This window comes from Micrasema longulum, unplaced genomic scaffold, assembly GCF_059751315.1.
Source record: "Micrasema longulum isolate JH-2025_06_02 unplaced genomic scaffold, ASM5975131v1 h1tg000352l, whole genome shotgun sequence".
Lineage (NCBI taxonomy): Eukaryota > Metazoa > Arthropoda > Insecta > Trichoptera > Brachycentridae > Micrasema > Micrasema longulum.
The window spans coordinates 40,913-61,205 of NW_028277554.1; the positions used below are offsets into that span (position 1 = coordinate 40,913).

General features: G+C 31.4%; 1 protein-coding gene across 1 annotated transcript in view; it reads right to left on the reverse strand.

Annotated features, from left to right (window-relative positions):
- The window catches only part of gem (transcription factor CP2 like gemini), a 57,694-nt gene that overhangs the window by 23,842 nt on the left and 13,559 nt on the right, over nt 1–20,293 (reverse strand). The gene's annotated exons all lie outside the window — the stretch shown is intronic.

A 20,293-nucleotide genomic window follows, 5' to 3' on the forward strand; every position in this document is an offset into this window, starting at 1 on the left:
ATATGTTTATTGTCAGATGATTAAAATAGGCAGCATTTTGTTAACAAATGCAGTACCCAACGCACCACTCGGTGGGGAAAGGGAAATTGTGAAGATGATGATGATGATCCAATTGCTCGCGTAACTTTTATGACGAATCTGTTCACGAAGATTGCATGTTATATTTTTTAAAACACAAAATAATAATTTTAAATATAAAGATAAGATATAACTTCACTAACACAATGGAATCCACGTAAAATGAGATTATTTAAACATTAAAAATCACATTTTTAACACGCGATTTAAAATAAATGTCACTCTTAAATTTAAAAAAAAAACAATTGACAGTCAGTTCTTTTTCTTTTTTAATGAAAATTCTATGGCTAACCAAGCGCATTCGAAAACGGACCGACACTGATTTGAATTTTAAATCCGCGGTACCTACGCGATAACAAAATAAATCCTGCCGAAACTGGACAATACGAGAAAGCGAACGATCCTATCGGATTTTCAAACACGGTCTATAAATAAAACCGTTTCGAATAACATTTATGGAAATATCGTCGGCGAAAACTGGACTCCGCCGGAACTTGACACTCGTCGAAGCAAAAAATCGTCGCCGTTCGGGCAAAAGTCAGTAACCCTAAAAATACCGGCTTTTGAATTGAATTCGAAGTGTAAAAATATGTCTTGAGTACGTCCAAATGTTTGCAGACGGGTCTAGATCCCCTCGATACGTTTATCTACGCATTGAAAGTAATAAAAACATTGTTTCACCAAGCATTTTTTTCTTTAATTACGAATTATTTAATTTTTTAATCGTTCTAGGGTTGGCACATTTTTTCTTATGAGCCTATTAAGATTATGAGAGAAATAGGTCAATTTTGAAGTCGAATTAAATTCTGTCAGTTTTAAAAACGAGCGGCTAGATGCAGTGGCTAAACTGGGTAGATGCTGTCTTATTAACATGAAAGAGACAAAAATTTTGTTTCGCCGAGCAATTTTTCCTTTAATTACGATTTATTTAAATTTTCAATCGTTTTGAGGTTGGAACTTTATTTCTTAAAAGTCTATTTCAAATATGAGAGAGAAATAAGTAAATTTTGAAGTCGAATTAAATTCCGACATAACTGTCAGTGTGGTAAAACGAACGCCTAGCTGCAAAAAATAATATCGCTAGGTTCTGCCCTATTGACATATAAGAGTATCTAGCCGTAAAATGTTACCACCGTAAAAAATAATTTAGTAATTATATTTTTTACATCTGTTTTACTATCTTTCTGAGTGAACGTATCAAGAGTCAGCCTTGTAATCGCCCAGTAGATAAATACAGACGATCGTTAAGTATACCGTCTTAGTAATTGTCAAAAGTCGTATTAAAATCATGTTCAAGCGAGCATTTTTTGCTTGAATTGGGATTTATTAGAGTTTAAAATCGCTTTGAAGCGGGCACTTTTCATCACTGAAGCCTATTTAAAATATAAATGAGAACTATTTTAAATGTCAATGAAGTGTACGCGGAATAAATTTTCGGGGTCATGTATTGGTTCTATTCGATCATATGACGTCGAGATGACAAGTCTGTAGAACATACCGAGGTAGATACAGAGAGTACAGAAGTTAAGTATACCGTCTCAATAATTACAGATGAAGAAAGCGTTCATAATCGAGGCCTTGGCTTGCATTACCCAGATATATATAAACAAGCAAAATTCACTAAACCAAATTTGAGTCTCTTTGCCTCATCGAAAAACCTTCAAGATAACATTTATAAATATGCATCAGAAAGAAAAAGTTACTAATGGAATTTATAAATTATTATTTTAATTATGTTGTATTCTTCTTATTTTTAGAGGTGGGGATCAGTGCTATGCAAGCTCCTGACGTCACTGCGACCTGTGAAGATCTATTGTGACGGGACCCCGTGAATAGTTCTCGCCGTCCGAGCCCAGTACCTCAATCACAAATAACTGTCGACGTGCTAATAAGCGACGTGATAACAATTTCTTACCATAGTTCTTTATCGTATTCGAGATCACAATGTCGTGAACACCTAATATTAAATGTCAAAATATTTACGTTTGGCGACGTATAATCCTGCTGCGCAATCACATATTTGAATTTCACCGGTGTAAATACGGAGAATATTCCAAAACTGCTATTTTTATTTATTTATTTATTATTTATCATGCTATTTATTACATTTAGCCGGCGGTTGGCAAGCCAAATGTCAAGAAAAGCAGTCGCCATAGTAATTGTAATTAAATTTTCACCTTTGTGTATTAGATACTACTTACTATTTTGCAAATACAATATATTGTATTATTTTTTATGGTAAACGCCGATTTTTTGCCAGTAAACTCTATTTATTTATGAAGTAAAAAAAAACAAACCGACGCGAGCATCGACTTAAAGATTACACATGCGTTGACTTATGACTGCGATAACTTAAGCATGTTCATGATTGTTTATTGTGATTGCTAAAATGCTTAGTATGTTTTTAAGCACGTCGATAGTTATTTGTGATGGAGCTACAGGTCTATAAAGAGCCTGGCTGCTGTGTGGAAGGCAAGAGTTTACATTTTGCATCTCCCCCTCCAAGCCAAGATCCGTAAGTATCGGGCTATTTGGTAGGGAGCGAACTCTTTAACATCCTCAGGTTTGACCAGTGGTCCCGCGAGGATGAGGCTCCTTTCATGATGTAAAGCATCACATTCACATAGAACACGTATAGGTGTTTCCTCATCTGCACTGCAGAACCTACACCGAGAAGTTTGGGAAAGGTTCATTCTAGCGCGGTGTTTGTTCAATCTGCAGTGCCCTGGGCGGACTCTAGTGATAACCCTCACTTGATGAGACTGAGCTTTATTAGGTCAAAAGCAAAACTTTGCGAGTACCGTTTAATTATGTTGATCTATATATAACTCAATCAGTTTTGGAATATCTGATAGTTGGATGGGGATGTGCAAATGACACGATCAAGCAAAAAATAATTGCACAAAAAGCTTTAGTAAAAATTATCTTAAAAGTCCCAATCAGAACTAGCTCCCTCGGTATATTCGTAAATCTTAATGTAACATCTATGAAACAATTTTATGTAAAAACTTTGTTACTATACGCACGTAAACATTATTCTCTACCTTCCGTTACAAATACAAGAGTTACTAGATACTCCACCCTGATGCTGCAAAAAAATAAAAAAATAAATACAACCTTCGGTCAAAGAGGAATCTACTTCCATTATCCATAAGGACAATTAGTAAGTTCTCACAATATAAAATTGCTTTTAAGAAATGGATTGTGGAGGTGGGTTGCGCACGGATCGATAAGTGGATCAAGCCAAATAGGTAAAATATAAATTGGTTGTGTTTTTTATGAATATTTTAGTTTTTTATTGTTTATTATGTTAATTATAATTAGGTTAATTGGATTAATTACGTTTTTTTTATTCTTATTATTATGTTGACTTTGTTAAATAGCTAATTTAAGGCATATTTCACATTTTGTAAAATGTTTCCCTCGGCACGGGACACCCCAGTGAGGGAACATTATTTTGTGTTACACAGTGTGTAAAGTGGCCACTCAACCAGCCAATGACAGGACATAAGCCCTGTAAGTGCCTAGACTTTCATATTCCCTTCTCAAAAATATTTTTCCTCTATGTTGAAATAAATTTAAATATGAATATCTCCCTAGGAAGGAAATCCAGCCAGTCTGAAAGCATTCGGACGTACTCAAACATGTGTAAATTAGTCACATCATCAAACGACTTGGAATTCTTTGGGATAGATCTTCCGGCTTTTCGTAGATCTCTTTGCGACTAAAACAGTGTGGGATGAAGTTGGATTGGCGTGGTTTAATTCGAATTCGTTTTTATGAATATATTGTATACCATTATTGTATTGCCCTTGTTTTTTTTTGCTACATAGTTTTATGTTCTTTTTGATCAGTTTTTTGTATTCGTGTTTCTTCATGTAACTGTTGTAATTGGTTTAGGCCGTGTATATAATAAATTAACAAATAAATTCAACGAACGGCCTAGACATTCAGTTGAATGCTGGCATTTAATGAGCAGCCTCACCGCTCAGTTAAGTGGCAGCTTTAACTATTCAGCGGCGATATACACATGAAACCTCCCAAACTGAAAAATTCGATTTTTGGACTAAAAACTTTCAAATTGCGATTTCTCAAAGTTTTGTTTTTTGGGTTGGTGACTATGGCCTGAACGGTGACGAAATAATACTTTTACGAAAAAATTACCACACTTTTTCATATAAGTTCGGCAAAAACTGGATCGCACGAGTATCCAAGGAAACTTAATAACATATTTGAGTATATTAACAACGACACCGACGCATAAAAACACGTTATTCATAATGTAATAAATTATAATAACGTGTTTTTATATTTATTTAATTGTTTATTTTATTTATTTGGATAACCAACAGCTATAATTATCTTATATATATATATATATATATATATATATAACAAAACAAATAACAAATAAGCCAATTACAGGTTTTCACAAGTAGCATCACAGTGAGTTAAAAAAGATTCTCGAACATAAAATGAATAGTAATTTAATGTAAATTCAAAAGAAAAGAAAAAATACTACGAATTATTTCGAAAGCAAACGCCGTACGTCATTAAGATTATTTGCAAATAAATATATGTTCAATTATTTATTTATTACATTAAAATTATTAAAAGTTCGCCATAAATATGAATTTTGCCTATAATTAGATGAAACAAGAGGTATGTGAAGAAGAGGGTTATTTCTTAAAACTTTGGAAGGAACATTGATAGAAAGTTTGCAAAGTAGTTCAGGACAGTCAATTGAACCAGAGGCAATTTTTAGTAAATAAATTATATCCGCTATTTCCCGACGTTTTTGCAGAGGCAGTAGGTGATGTTTTTTACATATATGAGTATACTGATCGGATTTAAACTCAAGTTTTAACCGGAAACACATGAACTTTACGATTTTTTTAAAATATTTTCAATGCGTGATTTCAACATTGTACATAGGATTCCATATTTGTGATGCATATTCTGAGTTGCTTCGCACTAATGTACAGTGAAGGATTGTAAGTGTCTTTGCCATATTGAACGACGTAGAGCTACGCATAACAAAGCCTGACTTTTTTATGATGCTGTCAACATGGGCGTCGAAAAGTAATTTTCTATCATGGAAGACACCTAGATCCTTTACACATAATGAGCGTTGGCGGTTTTGACCCTTAAGCACATAGTTAGTAGGTAAAAATTTTACTTTGCGACTAAATGTAATAACCGAACACTTAGAAGGATTAAGGTCCAAGCGGTTGGAGTTGCAGTAATCCTCCAGACGGCCGAGATCTGACTGCAGATCAAAGACATCAGCTGGGGTCTTGATAATTTCAAATATTTATTTAATAACGAGTGACTATCAAAAAAAAAATTAAACCAGTAAACCAAAAAAAGTGTTAAGTAGGCTCAAATCAGTGAATAATTTTTACATTAAATAAATAAATATTACAATATTTGAGTTTGTCCAAATGTTCATAGACAAAAGATTGGATTTCACCCCCTCGGGGGTCATTAAGATTAACAAATTACAACAGGGATGGAGAATACCTTAAATAAGGGAATATGGAAGTCAAGGCATTTACAGGGCTTATGACTTGTCATTGGCTGGTTTAAGTGGCCACTTTACACACTGTGTAACATTCACCATTTTGCCTATGTTTGGTTAGTATGTGAAATAATTCCGTCAGATGAATCTCTTCACAAAAATAAAGGTTTCAGCTCTTTAACTTCACTAAAATCAACAGATGGAAGAATTGAAGAAATATGGATGTTCAAACATAGGCAAAATGGTGAATGTTACACAGTGTGTAAAGTGGCCACTTAAACCAGCCAATGACAGGTCATAAGCCCTGTAAATGCCTTGGCTTCCATATTCCCTAATTTAAGGTATTCTCCATCCCTGTTGTAATTTGTTAAATAAATATTAGTATCATCGCTGCAAATTACTCCGCGTGTGACGTCACAAGTTCTCTTCGGTGACTTCTGACGATTAGTGCGTTGGCTTCACATAAACTTAAATCACAACAATTTATCATTGGTTGATTTAGAAGAACTAGAGACGTAAAGAAAATATTTTTTATATAAATTTTCCCACAGCACTGAACTTCCTCGTTTAAATCACAGAACTTTCTAGAAATAATACCAGCAATGTTCGAATCGCGCGCCAAACTCAGTATGAATTTGACGTTTGTCAATGTTTTTTTTTCAAGCGTTATTTTAGGCGGTTGAAGATGATTCTAAAACGGTGGCGGTCTGCGGACAGGTACACCCGGCGATCATAAGCAGTACAATGCGGTGCGCTTATTAAACACATTTTTGTTTGTTAACCTCGAACGCATGACCGCTAGACCTACGCTTCTTAAACGTAAAACATATTTTTTTTAATATCAGATTTCGTGATTTTTGGCCAGTGACATATTTATTCATTAAAATTTATCCATAAATTAGCCACTAATGTAATTGTAGACGAAGAACTAAAACTAGTAAAAAATTGTAGTCAACATGGACATAATACGAGAATATCAGACAAATACCATATACAACTTTCTAAAACAAGACAAGGACAATCAAGACTAATGAACCAGGGACTGAAATTATATAATAAACTACCAGACAAAACTAAACAAAAGACTCAGACAAACTTTTCAAAAGACGTAAAAAATATTATCTTGAACAACAGAGTATAAATGAAAAATGTATATATTATTTTATGTAATATGAATGTAATAATCCGTAAGGGTTTGTAAATAAATTTTCAAATAAAAAAAAAAAAATTTAAAAAAAAATAGATATATAACACTTTTTATAGATTTAAAAAAAAAATATATTTAAATCAATAAACGTAGTACTTTACATAATTGGTACACATATTATTTATATTTTTCATTGCTTTATATTTGTTTTCTTATATATTATACTATCTTATTTATGTTTGAGTAACATGTATTCTTGGCACATATATATACTTTATATTTGTATAAAAATGGTTTTTAATTTCTTACATTTGATTAGCTAGACATTTATAATTAAGAATTCTTAGTTTTTATTTTTTATGTTATTTTATTTATTTATTTATTTATGCTTTATTAAGTTAGTTCATAAAATTTTAAGAACTAATATAAACTTTTAATAATATAACAATTTTTTTATCAAAATTTCTCAATTACATATTTTTTCAAATTAATTTTAAATATTTCAATTTTATCTATTTCTTTTATTTTTTCAGGTAACTCATTGTACAGCTTCAATCTCTTGTACAATGAGTTTTGAGATTCTGTTTTTTTTCTCATTGGTAATCTTATCTTTTTTTACCCCTTGTTTCATATGTATGACATTGTTGGTTAAATTTTGTTATTGTTTTTATTTTATTCATCCCCTTAATTATTTTATGTATAAAAATTGCCACATTATATTTAATTTGTTGCTTTAATGTTATTGTTTTATTAGTATAGGACTACTTACGCTCTAAAGATAAAAAATCTACATCTTAGAACAGGCTGTGCCATGTTAGATAGAGACTATCATAAACAGAGAACACTCCGTTTTCATTTTACATCAATTGGTTTTATATAGATTCCCTGTTATTAAGTATGTATATTATTTTTTTTGCAATAAATTTATAAATAAACAAAATATACACTTTATATATGTTCATACGAGGGTTGTATAAAAATTAAGGTTCTCAATATTTTTCAGGTTTAAGGCATTTTTTATTTGAACTGAAAAATACATCATTGGAAAGCTTCATTTCTTAACTATTTTTCAACATAATCACCAGATTTTTCAACGCATTTTTGTTGACGACTAATGCACTTTTGGAATCCAGCGTCGAAGAAGTCCGCCGCCAGTCCGTGGAGGAATTTGGTGATTTTGGATGGCTCTTCTGAGTTTTTTCAGGGTCTCGCAATAATTTTCCGAATTTATTGTGGTCCCTCGAGTCATAAACTCAACTAGCAGGACGGTCACCAAATTCCAAAAGTGTGTGACACTTTCTATCATAATTATCCTTAGAAATTCTCCACCTTCAGTATCTTTGAAGGCTGATTTCAGCGAATAAAAGCCTTTTAGCCTTTTTACTTTTATTGTATTATTACGAAAGCTTAGAGTCTAGCGCAGTTTTTAATGTTACTCAGAAACTTAGGAATCGCCTTTAAATTTTAAGTTGAAAGTTCAAGTCTGTAGCTCAGTCACAAATAACTATCGAGGTGCTTAAAAACATGCTTAGCATCTGAGCGATCACAATGAACAATAATGAACGTATTTAAATTTATTTCAACAGAGAGGGAAAAAGTTTTCGAGAAGGGAATATGGAAATCTAGGCATTTACAGGGCTTATGACCTGTCATTGGCAGGGCTTATGACCTGTCACAGCCAATGACAGGTCATAAGCCCTGTAAATGCCTAGACTTCCATATTCCCTTCTCGAAAACTTTTTCCCTCTCTGTTGAAATAAGGCATTTACAGGGCTTATGACCTGTCATTGGCTGTGACAGGTCATAAGCCCTGCCAATGACAGGTCATAAGCCCTGTAAATGCCTAGACTTCCATATTCCCTTCTCGAAAACTTTTTCCCTCTCTGTTGAAATAAATTTAAATATGAACAACTCCCTAGGGAGGAAATCCAGCCAGTCTGCAAGCATTTGGACATAATCAAACATTGTTGAATTACTACCTGGTAAAAGAAGAAGTATAAAAATTGGAAAATTGTTTCCAGGCGTTGCCTAGTAGGTGATTTGGTTCAGCCGGATGAATCTCACCCACGTGATAAAGGTTTCAGCTCTTTCACTTCACAAAAGTCAACAGATGGAAGAGTTGAGGAAATGTGGATGTTCAAACATGGGCAGAATGGTGAATGTTACACAGTGTGTAAAGTGGCCACTTAAACCAGCCAATGACAGGCCATAAGCCCTGTAAATGCCTAGACTTCCATATTCCCTTCTCGAAAACTTTTTCCCTCTCTGTTGAAATAAATTTAAATATGAACAACTCCCTAGGGAGGAAATCCAGCCAGTCTGCAAGCATTTGGACATAATCAAACATTGTTGAATAATGAACGTGCTTAAGTTATCGCAGTCATACGCCAACGCGTGTGTAATCTCTAAGTCGACGATAGTGTCGGTTTGTTTTTTGTTTTCCTCGTAAATAAATACAGTTTATTGGTGAAAAATCGGCGTTTACTATAAAAAATTATACAATATATTGTATTTGCAAAATAGTAAGTGAAAGTTATAGTGTCATAAGTTGTCATAAGACTCTGAGTATTATTTTAATTATGTTTATTTGTGCAACAAATGCGCTATTTAAAACTGTGTCACTCGCACCACCCCATCCGATTATACCATACTCCAAAATTGATTGGCACAATGCAAAATAAAAAAATATTTTTTTTTTTTCATTAATTATATTTCGAATTGTTTTGAATATAAACGTAAGTCTTTTAATTTTGTTTGTAATATTTTCGATGTGATATTTCTACTTTAAATTTATATCAATAATTACTCCCAAGTATTTGACATTATCTGCCCTATCCAACTTGCATCAAACGTATAAAATAATGAACATATATTATTTTACGTATGAAATAATGAACGTATTTTATTTTATTTTTGATGCTTTGAAAAATATTATTAAGACGAAAAAACTCAACAAAATCAGATGAGAATGGTTTAAAGAAATATTTTTTTAAAAGTAAGAAAATAGAGTAAAATAATACAATTGAAATTAAAGAATAGCCAAATGGGTAGTAAATGAATAAATACTCAAATATATTTTAAATATAGGAAAAAATATAAACACATATAAATAGTGTGTGCTCATAAATGTTATCAAATCAAGATAAAAAATAAAACAAAGTAAATCGAAAATTTCAATTAGTATCTGCAGAAAAAATAAAAATAATAAGAAAATTAAAAGTACCTTTTAAAATTAAAATTTAAAAATGTAAATAAAATAATCAAGGAATAAAAGAAAAGGTAGCCCTAAAAAAATAACAAAAAGTATTCAATGAGAGATAAATATTTTAGATAAATAATAAATCTATATAGGAACGTTCTGTCTACTAACCACATTCGTAATGAAAAAAATAATTAGATATAAGTTAATATTAGGACATTCATATATTATGTTTGTACTATTGAAAGACAACAATGAAAAATATTGGGAAGTTAAATTTTTACAATTTATTTATTTATTTATTTTATTAACATAAACGGAAAATCTGCCATTTATAAACATTTATAATGATACATATTTAGCTAAATATATTTTTTTTAAACATAAATTTCCTTATACTTAAGATTTATATGAAAAATATATATACAAGATTGATATTTAAAAAATTATCCAAAAAATTATACAGCATATTCAGTAGAAAGTTTAAATAAAAAAACACTCTACAATAATACAACAAGAAAATCATAAGTACTGTTTCACACAGCTGGGCAAAGTGAACAAAAAACTGTGTATATTATGAAATGCATGAATAAATAAATATAATTACCATTCACCATCTTTGAAAAAGTTCAAAAGGTTTGTACTATAGGAACAATACCCTACACTAAATATATCGGACACGTGGGAACAACTATTGCCGAGTTCATGAAGTCTGTTTAATACGGCATTACAGGTATACACTGTCCGTGAATTGTTGATACAAAACGGTGGCACTTGTCTAGTCATTCTTCCAAGCACCCTGAAGTTGATGAGAGATAATAGTTCAGGGCAATCCCATATTGAATTTACAATTTTGAATAAATTTAAAAGGTCTATAATTTTTCTTCTATCGTTAAGTTATCGTTTCTTCTTCTTTATACACTATATCTGTTTGTTTACTATAAATATGTATGTAGAACTGTTGATTTCCCAAATAAAATACGGCACAAGTGCCTTTTACAATATAAAATATAAGAATATAATGAGTTCAGTTGTACAAAAAAAAAACAATATTAAGACGTGGATATGTAAAAAGAAAAATATGTATACATTTATGGATGTCAGCATACAAAAGTCGGTTTGTTATAGTGAGGAACTTCAGTCCTACGGGAAATAGGATACAAAAAATGTTTTCTTGCGCGCGGTGAAAATTAGAGCGTTTAATTGTACCGCAGAGTTTCTGGAAAATGTACGAAAATAATAATAAAAACTTACTCTTTCATACCGATAGCCATAGAACTAACTATGGTTTTCATTCCCCTATGCCCAGAATTCTTAGGTCTGCCAACAAACATAGCAGTCTTGATTTCTTTGATAACAAGTTGTCTTCTTTCAAAAGGTCTATAATTTTTTTTTCTATCGTTAAGTTTTAAAAAATTTCATGTTTTTAGTAAAAAATTGTAATTTAAAAATTCATGACTGATTCTAAGTTTAAAATTTATATACCGTAAGATTTTTTTTATTTACATTGTTAATTTGATATAAATTTGTATTTTATTCGTGTTTACATGTAATTGATAATAAATAAGTATTTTTCTTTTTTTTTTTTAAATAAAAAAATCTTTATTTTAAATATTATTTTCAATTATTTGTACACCAAATAAATAAATACCGACGGAATGGTAGGTACAACATATGCCAGTATTTTTTCTTTAGATCGTCGCGTCCAACAGTTCGGCAAGCCGTGGCTGGAGTTCGCCGACGGCTTGTGCAATCTGGATACAACCAGACGACTCCGGACCAGGTGACTGAGGCGGGGCCCAGGGAGGTCCCGTCACGCCAATTTGTCGATTTCAGGGACATCGATTTTACATGGACATGGCATTAACCATAGCATAGAATGAGGAAATTCAGTGTCTTTATTTTTGTTTTGTTAATAGACTGTTAAACTAAGTCAATTTTTTTTTTTTACATATCGTATTATCAGCGCTATGATTTTTCAAAATGTTGTATTTCTGAAATAACTCCGCGTGTGACGTCAGAGGTTGTTCACTGTTAGTTCTTCCCATTGGTCCGTTTACGGTAGGCTAACCGGATATCCTTCACAGCTGTCACATCATTGGTTGGTTCATATGAACCAGTGACGTCAATCAAAGTAGTGCGTTTTTATTATTATTTTCGTACATTTTCCAGAAACTTTGCCGTACAAATAAATGCTCGAATTTTTACCGCGCGCAGGAAAACATTTTTTGTATCCAATTTCCAGCAGGGCTGAAGTTCCTCATTATTTATTTATTTATTTATTTATTTATTTATTTATTTATTTATTTATTTATTTATTTATTTATTTATTTATTTATTTATTTATTTATTTATTTATTTATTTATTTATTTATTTATTTATTTATTTATTTATTTATTTATTTATTTATTTATTTATTTATTTATTTATTTATTTATTTATTTATTTATTTATTTATTTATTTATTTATTTATTTATTTATTTATTTATTTATTTATTAACGGACATTGTCCATGTATACAATTTATAGAGTTTAAATATTACAATAAAAGAACAGTTTAAAACATAAAAAAAGAAAAGAAGCATTGACAAACGTAAGGGACATCGAGACAAGATCTGGAAAATATATTTAGTGCTCGTTTAAATTGCTGTAAACTTAAACCAAAAAAGTCCAGATCTTGTCTTGAGTCAACAATACGACAAAGACGGGTCATTGGAGAATTAAGGCCATAGTTTGTTATATTATAACAAACCAACTTTTGTATGCTGACATCCATAAATGTATACATATTTTTCTTGTCATTTTTCTTTTTCTTTTTACATATCCATGTTTTAATATTGTTTTTTATTTTTGTATAACTGAACTCATTATATTCTTATATTTTATATTGTAAAAGGCACTTGTGCCGTATTTTATATTATTTGGGAAATCGACAGTTCTACATACATATTTATAGTAAACAAACAGATATAGTGTATAAACTCAGAACTAATAACAGATTTCCACAAAGTATACAAAGTTAGTAAAGAAAATATATGTCATATTTAATAAATACATATAAGTTTATAATATAAAAATGTTGTTTTCGTGTACTTGTAAATATTTTTCAATAATATTTTTTTAATTTATTTTTTTTAAGAACAGTAAGATATTGTAAATTGGGCGGGATCAGGACAGAGGTGCTTGAAGAGAGGATAAGGAGGGGAAGGGAGATGTACATATTTATTATTATAATTTCTACTAAGTTACATAATGCATTTTTAGTGCAAATTTTAAATCTGACAGAGTGATGTTTATGTAATCTTTATCTTTAAATTTTGTATTGCACACTGAAAAAGTCCTACGAAAAAAAGTATTCCAAATGCCTTCTGACAAACGTATTTTATTTTTATTTATTAAGGAAAAACAACAGTTGTTATATAAGAATACAAAATATAAAAACTAGTACATACATCCAGTTAAAGTTTTTCACAAATATAATGAGAGAACATGTTACACAGTAAAGAGAAAAATAATATATTATTTAAGACACGAGGAAAAAAAAAGAGCTCTTAAGAAAGTTAAGGGATGAGGAAATAGAGTGGAGGAGGGGAGGAGAGGGATTTTCATAATATAGTTAACCAATTTAAAATTTTGATATTATAATAAAATAAACATAATTAAAGGAACATAAACATATTACACACTGACAAATGTTTTATTTTCCAGTGTTTTAAAAAGTTTTTTTTTGAGTCACAAAATTTTGTATTAAAAATATCTAAATGGGAAAACGTAAATAAAATTTGGAGCAGCTACGATAAATAAACGAGTTTTGAACATATTTTTTTTTGGCCAAGGAATTATAAAAAAATGAACTTGTCGTGTTGACTTTACGGGACAATTGATTGAAATACGCTCCAAGAGATATGGACTATTGATAAAATTGTTTAAAATTTTGAAGAGGAAAGACAGATCAAAAATGCTTCTACGTTTAGTAAGGGAAGTTAAACTATGAAAGGAAGAGAGTCTTCGTACGAATCAAAATATGTAAGAGATTTACGATCCAGAAGTTTAAGGAATCTGTTCTGTATTATATCTAGTTGGGATATATAAATTGTATATCGAGGATTCCAAACAACAGATGCAAACTCAAGATGGCTGCGAACGTATGCATTATTTAAGATTTTGGGGGATGCGGTTGTTTTGAATGGCTGAGGGATGCGGTTGTTTTGAATGGTTGAGTGGTGCGTATAATAAAGTCCAGATTTCTGTAAGCCTTATTTATAGACGCCTGAATATGGGAATCAAATAAGAGTTTTCATCCATAATCACACCTAAATCTCTCAGCTCGTTTTTACGGACAAGACAATGATGAATAAATAAATAAATAAGATTAAGAAAGGGTCTCTGAGATGGTTTGGTCGTGTAGAACGAATAGATGACGAAAGAATGGTAAAACAAGTACGTACAGGTAAACGTCGTTTTGCGCCGGTTTTGTAATCGCTCGATAGGTAAGTACAGAAGAAAGTTAAGCATACCGTCTTGGTAATAGGGAAATATCACATACTATGAATACCGAAAAAAGTATATGAAATGGATTGAGAATAATTAGTTATATTTTCAAAATCAATTTAAATATTTTGGAGAAAAGTTTTCATATATAACTTTGAAAAAGAAATTATATAAAAATATGTCAATAGAAAAACGCGTCATGTATGGCTTTGACAGTTATGACTTCAAGATTCGTAACGATGTTCTATAAAAAAAACGGTTTGGAACAAAGTTGAAAATTAACATGAATCGTGACGTATTAGGGGGCGTGGCCAATGCTATTACCGTTTTCGCGGGAATTCAAAATTACAAATTAAAAAAAGAAAAAAATGCTACAAATAATAGTACTAATACAAAAAAAAAATTTACTGGACGGTATTTTATAGACCGTTATTGTTTCGGATTCATTTTCTTTTATTCAAGTGTCAAGCCATTTCCTTCCTTTGATTCCGGTGGTCCTTGTTTTGAATCCCAATGTACCTACTTCTCCCTGACGGCGAGTCAAGAAAGCAACGCGTGACAACACAACAAAAAAACCGTACCGCGAACAACAACGAAAACCGTACCGCGAGCGTGACAGTGATTTCGAATCACCAACATATAAGAAAACGTGCAAAGTGACCAGTGCAAACGATAACGGTGTCTTTCTGGACCAGTGCCAAAGGGAGGAAACCGTAAGTCCTTACTCCTTTCATTAATTCCAGGATTGACACTGAAAACCATAACGTCAGTTAGTTTACCTAAAATCAAACGTTCCCTGTTTTCTTCGATCACGCGTATCGCGAAAGGGCAGGCCTTGTTTACAGTCCCGAGGTCGAAGGTATCGAGCATCCAACAGTTATTACTTTAAAAAGGTTATTAGAAAAAAGTGATTTTTCCCTATTTTCAAAAGTCATAAAAATCATGTTCAAGCGAATTGGGATTTATGGAGTTTAAAATTGGTTTGAAGTGGCCACTTTTTATCACAGAAGCCTATTCACAATATAAATGAGAACTATTTTTAATTTCAATTAAGTAAGGAACGCGGACTAAATTTTCGGGGTCACTCATTGGTCGGATTCGATCATATGGTGCCAAATTATTTATTTTATTAGGTAAACAAACAGTATGTACACATATATTGCCAATTTCTTTGTACATTAGTGTAAGAAACTCATGCACACACCAAAAAAATTGTTTACACTTAATACAATAATTTAAATTATGTTCAATATAATAAATGTAAAAGAAACGAAATGAAAAAATATTATTATAATGATAATAATAAAGTTAAATGTCTGCTTCTCTCAAAATTTCTATAATTTTTAACCTAAATTTACTTATATTGTCACAAAAAATATCAGCCTCGGTAAATATATTGTTATATTGGTCGCTTATTCTAGGTATTGTAGATTGTTTAAAATAGTTTGTTGACGCGTTTTCAGTGTAAAACAAAAGATTTTGTCTTGTCGGTCTAGATGGCACACGGAATGGAAGTCTTTCTAGTAGGTTTGGAGAATCAATTTTATTATTTATTAATTTGAATAAAAATAACTGGTCCAACATTATTCTTCGATTTTTAAGAGAGTTTATTCCATGGTACTGCATACTTTCAGCATGATTAGAAAAGTTAATGTTTAACCGGTAGTCGACCTGCTTAAAAAAAAATTGTTGGACCCTTTCTAGTCTATTAATACTTACATTATAGTAAGGTGACCAAATAGGAGTACAGTGTCAAAATGACAAGTCGGTAGAACCATACCGAGGTAGATAAAGATAGTACAGAAGTTAAGTATACCGTCTCGGTATGTACCGATCGATGAAGATGGTCTTCATAATCGCGGCTCTAGGATCACCTCGAGCCGATAACAGATTCACCGATCTAATCAGAGAAGAAGACAAAATGCATTTTCGGTCTTACATTTGGTGCACAGGCCAATATACAAAATCTCAGTCAGGAGTTTGGTAGCTTGAATATTTTATTGGATTTATTTTTGTCAGGTACAGAGTACAACCAGAATGAATCAGATATTTTCTGCTTTAGTGGATTTAGTAGACAGCAGTGGCGAACGGTGATTTTATTTAGAGGTAAGCTATAAAAAAAAGCATATATTTGTACCTACATAGAAGGTACATGATATAATATAAGTAATATATACTATAAATTGATATTTTTCTGTGGTTCTGTGTGATACAACAACTCTCACCCATGAAATCAACTCAAGCGATGTAACTTCGTGATATTTATTTTTATTTTATTTATTAATTACATTATACATACATTTGTTAAGGACAGAGACACAGTTTATAGCGACACAATCAGGAACGACCCATGTCTCTGAACTTGCTCCGACTCGCTAGAAAATCCGTGTTGAGTCGGGGCACTTGTAATGCATTCATTACCATACATTCGCACACATATATACATATATATTCGCACATACATATTTAAATTATATTTTATACATACATATACATATATATTAAGTTTATACACATCATTGATACTTACAACATTATTACATTTTACATTTATAAATACATATTAATCATTTACCAGTTTGTCCACATTTGATCGCAGAAATCCATTCCCGTATATATTATTATATAGATATATTATCCATTACTTTAATGTATAATTCATTAAAAAATAAATAAAAAATACTACTATGAATTCAGACGATTTTAGGTATTCAATTGAAATGTCAACTGGCCGCATTGTTCTAGTAATTAATAGTGCTAAAAACGGCCGCGTGGAGCGCTACATGTCCTGCAATATGACGCATGAAAGTAATTATGGTCTTATCTCAAAGAAAAATAGTCTTTAAGAAACAATGTTTGAAATACAGTTTTCCAAATCAAGAATCTTCAAATAATTTGTGTAATCTGCAAGTTTAATCTAGGAGAAAAAACCCATACTGGGGTTAAGACATTCAAAATATAGTACGGCGCTGGAACGGAATTTCGAATTTGCTTCCATCGCGATCGTTCTTTAAATCGATACCCAGCCAGCCAGTAGCGAGTACTTGCCGATCAGTACGCGCTTGGCAGCGCTGGTAAATGGGTGTGCCGGAGGCTACGTTGCTTTTTAACATATTTTTTTAAGGCGATAGTAAAATTCCTTCACAATTTATCGCGATTATTAATCAAATTATTATTACATGATTTGTTTACAGGAATCTTAATGTTAGGTATTATGACTGATAATTAATTGATTAAATATGCTATTTTATAAATATTATTTGCCAAAATGTAGGGGAACCGATGGTTCCATGCGTTCTATAAACGGACCACGCACGATTTCTACCCATTTATTTATTTTAACTAGATTTTTGACAATACTAAAATAATATTTACCGACATTTAATACATTTTTGGAAATCGCAATCCAAAATGAAGAGCACCCCTGTCGTTAGAAGAGCAGAGTTTGACATTTGTAAAAACAATTCTGCACTTGAAAAATATTTATTTTATTTTTTGGAATTCAACCATAAAAAAGTACCTTTATTAGCCCAGGCGAATTAGACCAAAAAATGTGATCGAGGGAAAAAAGCCCGGAGATTTGAAACTTGGCATGATTGTTTGTTGGTATCTAATGCATAACATGGGAGATCCGCTAAGAGGGGGGGGGGGACATTAAAATGTAAATTAATATTTTTTTTATGAACTTTCTTTTGGAGTATAATTTTTTGCTTTAATTTTTACGGCACTTAAGAAAATATATTTTATATCCAATTTCCCGTAGGGCTGAAGTTCCTCATTCTTCATAGGTTAGCCATTTGAACTAATGATTTCGATGAACAAATGTTTAATTTAAATTTTCTTTCTTTTATTTTTTGAACGACATAAAAAAAACTTCAATAACGAGAGTAACGTATGTAATTTTGCATTCACGAGTTAAAGACCCGACGGGAGTGTCAAGAATACTCCCTGTATTTTTTTCTGTTATGTCTGTATGCACGTAATGTAAGAAAAAAAAAATAAAGTCCATAAATATAATAAATCTGGGATATACCAATTAAATTGTAATGATTGCGATTCAATCTACATTGGAAAAACTTACAGAAACTTTAATATTAGAGTAAAAGAACACTTAAGATGCTTAAATAATATTTTTTTTGAATTCGCAAATCATCTGATAGAAAATAATCATAACTTCAATAAAGACACTGGATTAAAATTACTTGAAAAAAAATATTAAAATTAGACAACTTAAAAAAGCGATTCATAATAAGAAAATAATAATTAATAACCAATTAAAAAATATTTTTTTTAGCCCTCTCCTGTCTTGAAAATAATGATATCAAATTACCACCCGTGTAAGGAAAACGACTTGATTGTCCACGTGTAGTATTTAGTGAACATGATAAAAATAAAAAAAGAATCAATTCATTAGTAACGTAAACCTTGACGAAGAAGCTTGTTTGCTTTGAAACCGGAGAAAATAAAAAATAGTGGTTAAAAACAAAGTTGTTTTATTTATTTTATTATAATGAATAACCACAAAATTAGCGCTTCAAATATAAACTTTATATAAAATAAATAATTCCTCAACATACCACACCATTTTAAAGCAATTATTCCTTTTCTGCTCAAGGTGCCAAACTTTGTGATGCGCTACCTTTTCATACAAAAGATGCACCTTCCCTGGGCCTCGATTATGATGGGAAGATAAGGACGTCATACCTTCACCATGACGGCATAATTGAAGATAAATTCTCTCGAGTGATTACGAAGACACACTACCGACCCCCCACCTTCAAGTTTTACCCAAAACTTACTTACCCAAGTACATCGATATTAACCAAGGGGAAGCGTGCGTCACGGTACACATATCTACGCACTAAAGTGACACAGCTTCAGCATGACGTCATAGTTGAAGATGAAATTCTCCCGACCGATTACGAAGATACACTACCGATCCCCCCCATAAAGTTTTGATGTAAGTACAGGGTCTTGAGAACCCCTCGATACACATATCTACACATTTAAAGTGACAAAAATTTTGTTCCACAGAGCAATTTTTCTTTTACTTACGATTAAGTTAAATTTTTAATTGATCCGAGGTTGTCACTTTTTTCTTACAAGCCTATTAAAAAATATGAGAGAGAAGTAAGTAAATTTTGGAGTAGAATTAAATTCCGACACAACTGTCAGCTTAGAAAACGAACGCCTAGACGCAAAAAATAATGTAGCTAGATTCTGCCCTATTAACATATATGGGCGTATTTAGGCGTTAAAAAAATTGCCATTATAAAAAAAATAATTAGCAATTGTATTTTTTTCATCTGTTTTACAATCCTTCTGAGTACGTATCGGGACGTAAATCAATTGGTAGATAAATACAGACGATCGTTAAGCGTACTGTTTTGGTAATTATTAAAAGTAATATAAAAATCATGTTCAAGCAATCATTTTTGCTTGAATTGGGATTAATTGGATTATATAATTGCTTTGAAGTGGGCACTTTTTATCACAGAAGCCTATTTTAAAAAAATGCGAACTATTTTAAATTTTAATAAAGTAAGGAATGCAGACTAAATTTTTAGGGTCAGTTATTGGTTGGATTTGATCATATGATGTCAAGATGACAAGTGGGTAAAACATACCGAGGTAGATACTGATAGTACACAAGTTAAGCATACCGTCTCGATATATACAGACGAAGATAGCGTTCTTAATTGAGGCCCTGGCCACTTTTAAGAAACGCCGAAGATTATATTTCTTTAGAACTTTACTTTTCCTCAACTTTTTTTTATATCCCTTCCTTTTCTTGTCTCTTTCCAAACTCATCAAACGCATTATGCAGCTGCTGGGTTCTAAGATTATATGTTAAA